The sequence below is a fragment of the Oryctolagus cuniculus genome, chromosome 6 (genome assembly GCF_964237555.1).
Source record: "Oryctolagus cuniculus chromosome 6, mOryCun1.1, whole genome shotgun sequence".
In the NCBI taxonomy this organism is placed as follows: domain Eukaryota; kingdom Metazoa; phylum Chordata; class Mammalia; order Lagomorpha; family Leporidae; genus Oryctolagus; species Oryctolagus cuniculus.
The window spans coordinates 168,463,646-168,471,160 of NC_091437.1; positions in this window are offsets into that span (position 1 = coordinate 168,463,646).

Sequence of the window (7,515 nt, forward strand, 5' to 3'; positions counted from 1 at the left end):
ATGCTTAGCTCACTGTACCACAGCACTGGCCCCTAACTGAACTTTTATATATTTTATTATTATTATTATTATTAAAGATTTATTTGAGAGGCAGAGAGAGATGTCTTCTATCACTGGTTTGCTCCCCAGATTGCTGCAATGGCCAGAGCTGAGCCATTCCAAAGCCAGGAGCCAGGAGCTTCTTCCAGGTCTCCCACCTAGATGCAGGGGCTCAAGCACTCGAGCCATCTTCTACTGCTTTCCCAGGCCACAGCAGAGAGCAGGATCGGAAGAGGAGCAGCTGAGACATGAACTGGTGCCCTTATGGGATTCTGGTGCCACAGCCCCGGCCCCTACTTATTATTTTTGAAAGGCAGACAAAGGTGGAAGAAGAGCACTTCAGTCTGCTGATTGATCTCCAGATCCCCAAAGTAGCCAGGGCTGGGCCAGGCCAAAGCCAGGAGCCTGGAACTCAGTACAGGTCTCTCACATGGATGGCAGGGATCTAAGGACTTGCACCATCACTCACTGTATCCAGGGAATGCATCAGCAGAAGGTGAAATTGGAAGTGGAGATGGGACTTTGATACGTGATGTGGGAGTACGTAGTGGTGGCTTACATGATAGGCCAAGGGGTTGTCACTGTGGCGTAGCAGGTTAGATCACCAGGCGGCATCCCATATGGGCACTGGTTTGAGTCCCAGCTGCTCCACTTCTGATCCAGCTCCCTGCTGATGCTTCTAGGAAAGCAGCAGAAGATGGCCCAAGTCGTTGGGCCCTTGCACCCACGTGGGTGATCCAGAAGAAGCTCCTGGTTTGGCTTGGCCTAGCTGCAGCCATTGTGGTCATTTGTGGGAGTGAACCAGTGGATAGAAGACCTCTCTGTATTGTTAAAAAAAAAAATGCTAGGCCAAATTCCTGCCCCCTACTCTGCTTTTTGACCACAGGATGTTCAAGGGATTCCTACTTTTCTGGACTGCAGATATGAATTCAGCCCCCTCAGGAGCTCTGATTGTTATTTGTGGAAAAGATCATCAGAGGCCAAAGTCTAGCTCTAAGAGTGCACCTAAGGTTTCTGGTGTATCGTTAAAGTACCATGCTGGAGGCCGGCGCCGCGGCTCAATAGGCTAATCCTCCACCTAGCGGCGCTGGCACACCGGGTTCTAGTCCCCGTCGGGGCGCCGGTTTCTTTCCCGGTTGCCCCTCTTCTAGGCCAGCTCTCTGCTGTGGCCCAGGAAGGCAGTGGAGGATGGCCCAAGTGCTTGGGCCCTGCACCCCATGGGAGACCAGGAGAAGCACCTGGCTCCTGCCTTCGGATCAGTGCGGTGCGCCGGCCGCAGCGCGCCAGCCGTGGCGGCCATTGGAGGGTGAACCAACGGCAAAAGGAAGACCTTTCTCTCTGTCTCTCTCTCTCACTGTCCACTCTGCCTGTCAAAAAAAAAAAAAAAAAAAGTACCATGCTGGAAACTGTCATTTAAAGGTGTTCACACAGCCTGTGTTGGGGTACAGCAGGTAAAGCCATCATCTACAACACCAGTATCCCAGATTGGCACAGTTTGAGTCCCTACTGCTCTGCTTCCAATCCAGCTCCCTGCTAATGTGCCTGGGAAGGCAGCAGAGAATAGCCCAAGTACTTGGGTCCCTGTCACCTATGTGGGAGAACCCCAATGGTGTTCCTGGCTCCCGGCTTTGGCCTGGCCAAGCCCCAGTCCTTGTGGCCATTTGGAGACTGAACCAGCGGGTGGAAGATTCTCTCTTTCTTTCTCTTTCAAATGAATAAATCTTAAAAAAAAAAAAAAAAAAATTCACATTGATTTTTTAAAACCTTTTTTTTTTTTTTTTTTTTTTTTGACAGACGAAGAGAGACAGAGAGAAAGGTCTTCCTTTTTCCATTGGTTCATCCCCCAAGTGACCACTATGGCTGGTGCATTGTGGCTGGTGCACTGCGCTGATCCGAAGCCAGGAGCCAGGTGCTTCCTCCTGGTCTCCCATGCAGGTGCAGGGCCCAAGGACCCGGGCCATCCTCCACTGCACTCCCGGGCCACAGCAGAGAGCTGGACTGAAAGAGGAGCAACCAGAACAGAATCCAGCGCCCCAAATGGAACTAGAACCCGGGGTGCTGGCGCCACAGGCGGAGGATGAGCCTAGTGAGCCATGGCGCTGGCCAAACCAGTTTAACATGTTACAGTTCCAGGATTGGCATTGACTATATGCAGTAGAAACTTGGCCACAATGACTTAACCTAACAGGCATTTTATTTGTTTTCCAGGAATAAGAAGTCCAGAAGTTGGCTGTCCAAGGCCCCACAATGCTACTAGGCCCCTAGGTTGGCCCTTTATTTATTTATTTTTTCAAAGATTTTATTTATTTATTCAAAAGAGAGTTACACAGAGAGAAGAGAAGCAGAGAGAGAGAGAGGTCTTCCATCCACTGGTTCACTCCCCAGCTGGCTGCAATGGCTGGAGCTGCGCCAATCCGGAGCCAGGAGCCTCTTCTGGGCCTCCCACGTGGGTGCAGGGGCCCAAGACTTTGGGCCATCCAGGCCATAGCAGAGAGCTGGATTGGAAGAGGAGCAGCCGGGACTAGAACTGGCGCCCAAATGGGATGCCAGTGCTTCAGGCCAGGGCGTTAACCCGTTGCACCATAGCACCGGCCCCAGGCTGCCTCTGTTTACCACTGGCCATTTTTGTTTGTTTGTTTGAAAAGATTTAGTTATTTTTTATTTGAAAGGCAGAGTTACAGGGAGAGGAAGAGAGACAAAGATATCTTCTGGGGAGAGAGAGAGTGAGAGATCGTGAGCTCGCTCTCCCTCCCCTCCATCAGTTCGAAATGCTTGCAATAGTTTTCAAATATCTGTTAATCCAGATCTCCCAGTATGAGTAGCAGGAATCCAATTACTTGAGCCATCACTTGCTGCCTCCTAGTGACTGACAAAAAGAAGTTGGAGTCAGGACCTGGAGGTGGATAACAAATCCAGGTACTCTGATGTAAGATGTGGGATTTTTTTTTTTTTTTTAAGATTTATCTACTTATGGGGCTGGCGCTGTGGCACAGTGGGTTAACGCCTTGGCTTGAAGTGCTGGCATCCCATATGGGCGCCGGTTTGAGAACTGGCTGCTCCACTTCCAATCCAGCTCCCTGCTATGGCCTGGGAAAGCAGTAAAAGATGGCCCAAGTGCTTGGGCCCCTGTACCTGCATGGGAGACCTGGAAGGAGCTCCTGGCTCCTGAATGGCGCAGCTCTGGCCATTGTGGCCAATTGTGGAGTGAACCAGCAGATGGAAGACTTCTCTCTCTCTCTCTACCTCTCCTCTCTCTGTGTAACTCTTTCAAATAAATAAATAAATCTTTTTTTTTTTTTTTTTTTTTTTACAGAGTGGACAGTGAGAGAGAGAGAGAGACAGAGAGAAAGGTCTTCCTTTTTGCCATTGGTTCACCCTCCAATGGCCGCCGCATGGCGCTGATCTGAAGCCAGGAGCCAGGTGCTTCTCCTGGTCTCCCATGGGGTGCAGGGCCCAAGCACTTGGGCCATCCTCCACTGCATTCCCGGGCCATAGCAGAGGGCTGGCCTGGAAGAGGGGCAACCGGGACAGAATCCAGCACCCCAACCAGGACTAGAACCCGGTGTGCCAGCGCCGCAAGGTGGAGGATTAGCCTATTGAGTCACGGCACCGGCCAAATAAATAAATCTTAAAAAAAAAAAAAAGATTTATCTATTTATTTGAAAAAGAGAGATAGATATATTGGGCCAGGCTAAAACCAGGAACCCAGAACTCCATCTGGCTCTCCCATGTGGGTGGAAGGGGCCATCTTACACTGCTTTCCCAAGTGCATTAGCAGGGAGCTGGATTGTAAGTGAAGCAGCTGAAACTGAAACTGGAGCTCATATGGGATCCTGGTGTTTTGCAGGCTGTGGCTTAGCCCACTAAGCCACAACATTGGCCCTGAGATGTGGGAATCCCAATTGGTGTCAGCCAGTAGGCTAAATGTTCAACCCGGTAACCCTTTTAAAAATGCTATGATCTGAACATCAGTGAGTATAGCATTATGTATCTGCATTCGATTGTTTTCACTTAATATCCTGGAGCTTTCAGCAGTGTGTGGAGATATCTGTCCATTCTGAGACTGTGCCTTGGTGTTTTCAAATAGCACACTGTTTTTAAAATATTTGAGAGGAAAAGACAAACACACAGAAGCAGACAGACAGTAAGCTCCTACCTGCTGGATCATTCTCCAAATGCCCACAGTGCTGATGCTGGGCTGGATTAAAAACCAGGAGTTGAGAATGCAATATGGATCTCCCATGCAAATGGCAGCAACCCAAGTACTTGAACCATTCTCCCTGCCTTGCAGAGTGTGCATTGACAGGAAGCTGGAGTCTGGCGCTGGGAACTGAACCCAGGTACTCTGAAGTAGGACACAGCAGCTTCACAGCTGGGCTAAATGCCTGCTGCCCAACTACCCCATTATTATTGGGTGTCTGGGTTGTTTCCAGTCTTTCACTATTAAAATTAGTTTTGTAATAAGTTGTTGTATCCTACCTTTTTCATATTTTTGCCACTTTAATTCTAGGAAAGATTCCTACAAATTGCGTGACCAATGGACAGTTGTAAATGCATTATTGGTAAATATTGCCACTTCCCTTCCACAGGGTTGTGCATCTTGTATTCCTCCTGGTGTTGATTTTCCACAGCCTTACAAGTTAAGTGTGTCGCACAATATTTGAATTTTTTTTAATAATCTGGGAAGAAATACTTCAGTGTGGTTTAATCATTTTTCTTGTGAGTTAAGCAAATTTTCCTAAGGACTGCTGTAGTTTGGGTATGGTTCTTACCACCCTAAATCATACTGGGGCCTAGTTTTGATAGTTGGTGGGATCTTGAAGAGGTGCTTAGGTCGTGGTGGTGCCACCCCATGAAGGGGTGAGGTTTTTTCCTGTGAGAGTGGTTGTTTGGTATTCGGTGAGCCTACTCCCTCCCTACCCCCATCAGTCTGTTCTCCCTCCACTTTCTGTCCTGAGACCCTCACCAGGAGCGCAGCAGGTGCTGTGCAGGAGCTCTTGGACCTCCAGAACGGAGCCAAAATTAACCTCTTTCCTTGTGTATTTGTTACAGCAGCAGAAAACAAGGACTAAGACTAGGATTATCTACAGTTATTTTATTTGAACTGCGTTAATCTCTTGCCCATTTCCCCTCTTGTTTTATTTGTTTTTGACAAGACTTATTTAGGGGCTAGTGTTTCGGATCAGCTCAGCGCTGGCCATTGTGGTCATTTAGGGAGTGAACCAGTGGATGGAAGACTTCTCTCTGTAACTCTTTCAGTTATAGAGAGAGAAGAGAGAGAGATCATCCATCCTCTAGTTCACTCCCCAGATGGCTGCAACAGCCAGCACTTGGCCAGGCTGAGGTCAGGAGCCAGGAGCCAGGAGCTTCATCAGGGTCTCGCATGTGGGTGCAGGGGCCCAAACACTTGGGCCATCTTCCACTGCTTTTCCCAGGCCATTGGAAGTAGAGCAGCTGGGATTCAAACCAGGGCCCGTATGGGATGCTGCACCGCAGGCCATAGTTCAGTAAACAGCAAGTCTCAGCTCTGGAAGTGGTAACCTGAGGGAATGTGTGAAGTCTGGAATTACATGTGGAAACGTTTTATCCAATTTTTTCAAATTGGTATTTTCTAGAAAAATTTTTTAAATTAAGCAACATAGAGGAAGCCACACTTGCAATCAGGGCCATCACCCCCAATGGCTTCTTATTTTTTGTTTTATTTATTTATTTTTAAAGATTTATTTATTTATTTGAAAGAGTTACACAGAGAGAGTTGGACAGGCAGAGAGAGAGAGAGAGAGAGAGAGAGAAATAGAGAGAGGTCTTCCATCCACTGGTTCACTTCCCAGTTGGCCACAGCAGCTGGATCTGCACTGATCTGAAGCCAGGAGCCAGGAGCTTCCAGGTCTCCCACGTGGGAGCAGGGCCCCCAGCACTTGGGCCATCTTCCACTGCTTTCCCAGGCCACAGCAGGGAGCTGGATCAGAAGTGGAGCAGCCAGGACTGGAACCAGCGCCCATATGGGATGCCAGCACTGCAGGTGGTGGCTTTACCCGCTATGTCACAGCGCTGGCCCCCCAATGGCTTCTGTATGGTATATGGCACTGCAACCTTAGTGTCTCCCTCACTGGGCCCCAGCACATGTGTGGGGTGAGCTGGGATACTGGTTGCCACTGTAGCAGCCAGAATGCACCCTTGGGTCACATATGGTATTTGGAACTGTCAACGAGAGGGGGATAAATAAACATGAATCAAAGTGTCTATGTGATATGGAGGTACTTCAAGAGATTTGTGGACAATGGAATTAGAAGATAGGTTTAGGGGTCAGTGTTGTGGTGAAGCTGCCACCTGTGACACTGGCATTCCACGTGGGTACCTCTGCTTCTGATCCAGCTCCCTGTTAATGTGCCTGGGAAAGCAGTGGAGGATGGCCCAAGTGCTTAGGCCCCTGTCACCCATGTGGGAGACCCGGAGAAAGCTCCTGGCTTCAGGCTTTGGACTGGCCCAGCCCTGGCCATTGTGGCCATTTCGGGAGTGAACCAGTGGATGGAAGCATTCTCTCTCTCTCTCTCTCTCTTTTAAGATTTATTTATTTATTTGAAAGAGTTACAACGAGAAGGAGAGGCAGAGAGAGACAGCAAGGTCTTCTATCTGCTGGTTCACTCCCCAACTGGCTGCATCGGCTGGAGCTGTGCTGATCCAATGCTAGGAACCAGGAGCTTCTTTCAGGTCTCCCACATGGGCACAGGGGCCCAAGGTCTTGGGCCATCTTCTGCTGTTTTCCCAGGCCATAGCAGAGAGCTGGATCTGAAGTAGAGCAGCTGGGACTCGAAGTGGTGCCCACATTGGATACCGGCACTGCAGGCAGCGGCTCTACCCGCTACGCCACAGCGCCGGCTCTCTCTCTTTCTCTTTTCCTAACTCAGATTTTTTAAAAAAGAAGATAGGTTTATTTTCATGAAAAGTTTTGAAAGTCATACATTTGAGAGGTCTTTGAAAAGTTCATGAAAAAATGATGCATGCAGTGAATATTACCAAGCATTAAGTAAATAGAGAAAGTAAAACTCCTGTATTAATATTAGAAGAATTATCTGTGGATCTAAACGGGAATAAAAATTGGTACAAAACAGGATCGTCTACATAACTTGAGTATCTCTTAAAAAATACTTAATAAGAAGGGGGAATAATTTTATAGTGGAGAGGTATAGCAGTAACCATTTCAGCTGAGCAACAGATTAACAACAAAAGTGACAGTTATGGACCTCCTGTTACAACACACTGAGAACACATCTTTTCCACAATTCCTGCCAAAACCACCAAGAAACACGAGAAATTCAAGGTGAAGGACTTTCTACAAAGAAATTGACATGCGCTCTTCAAAAATTCAAATATCATGAAAGGTTAAGACAGGAACTAGTGTGGAGGGAAGGTTGTGACAACTATATATGTATGACCTCAGGCTGGATCCTGGAAGAAGAAGAGAATTTCTAATTG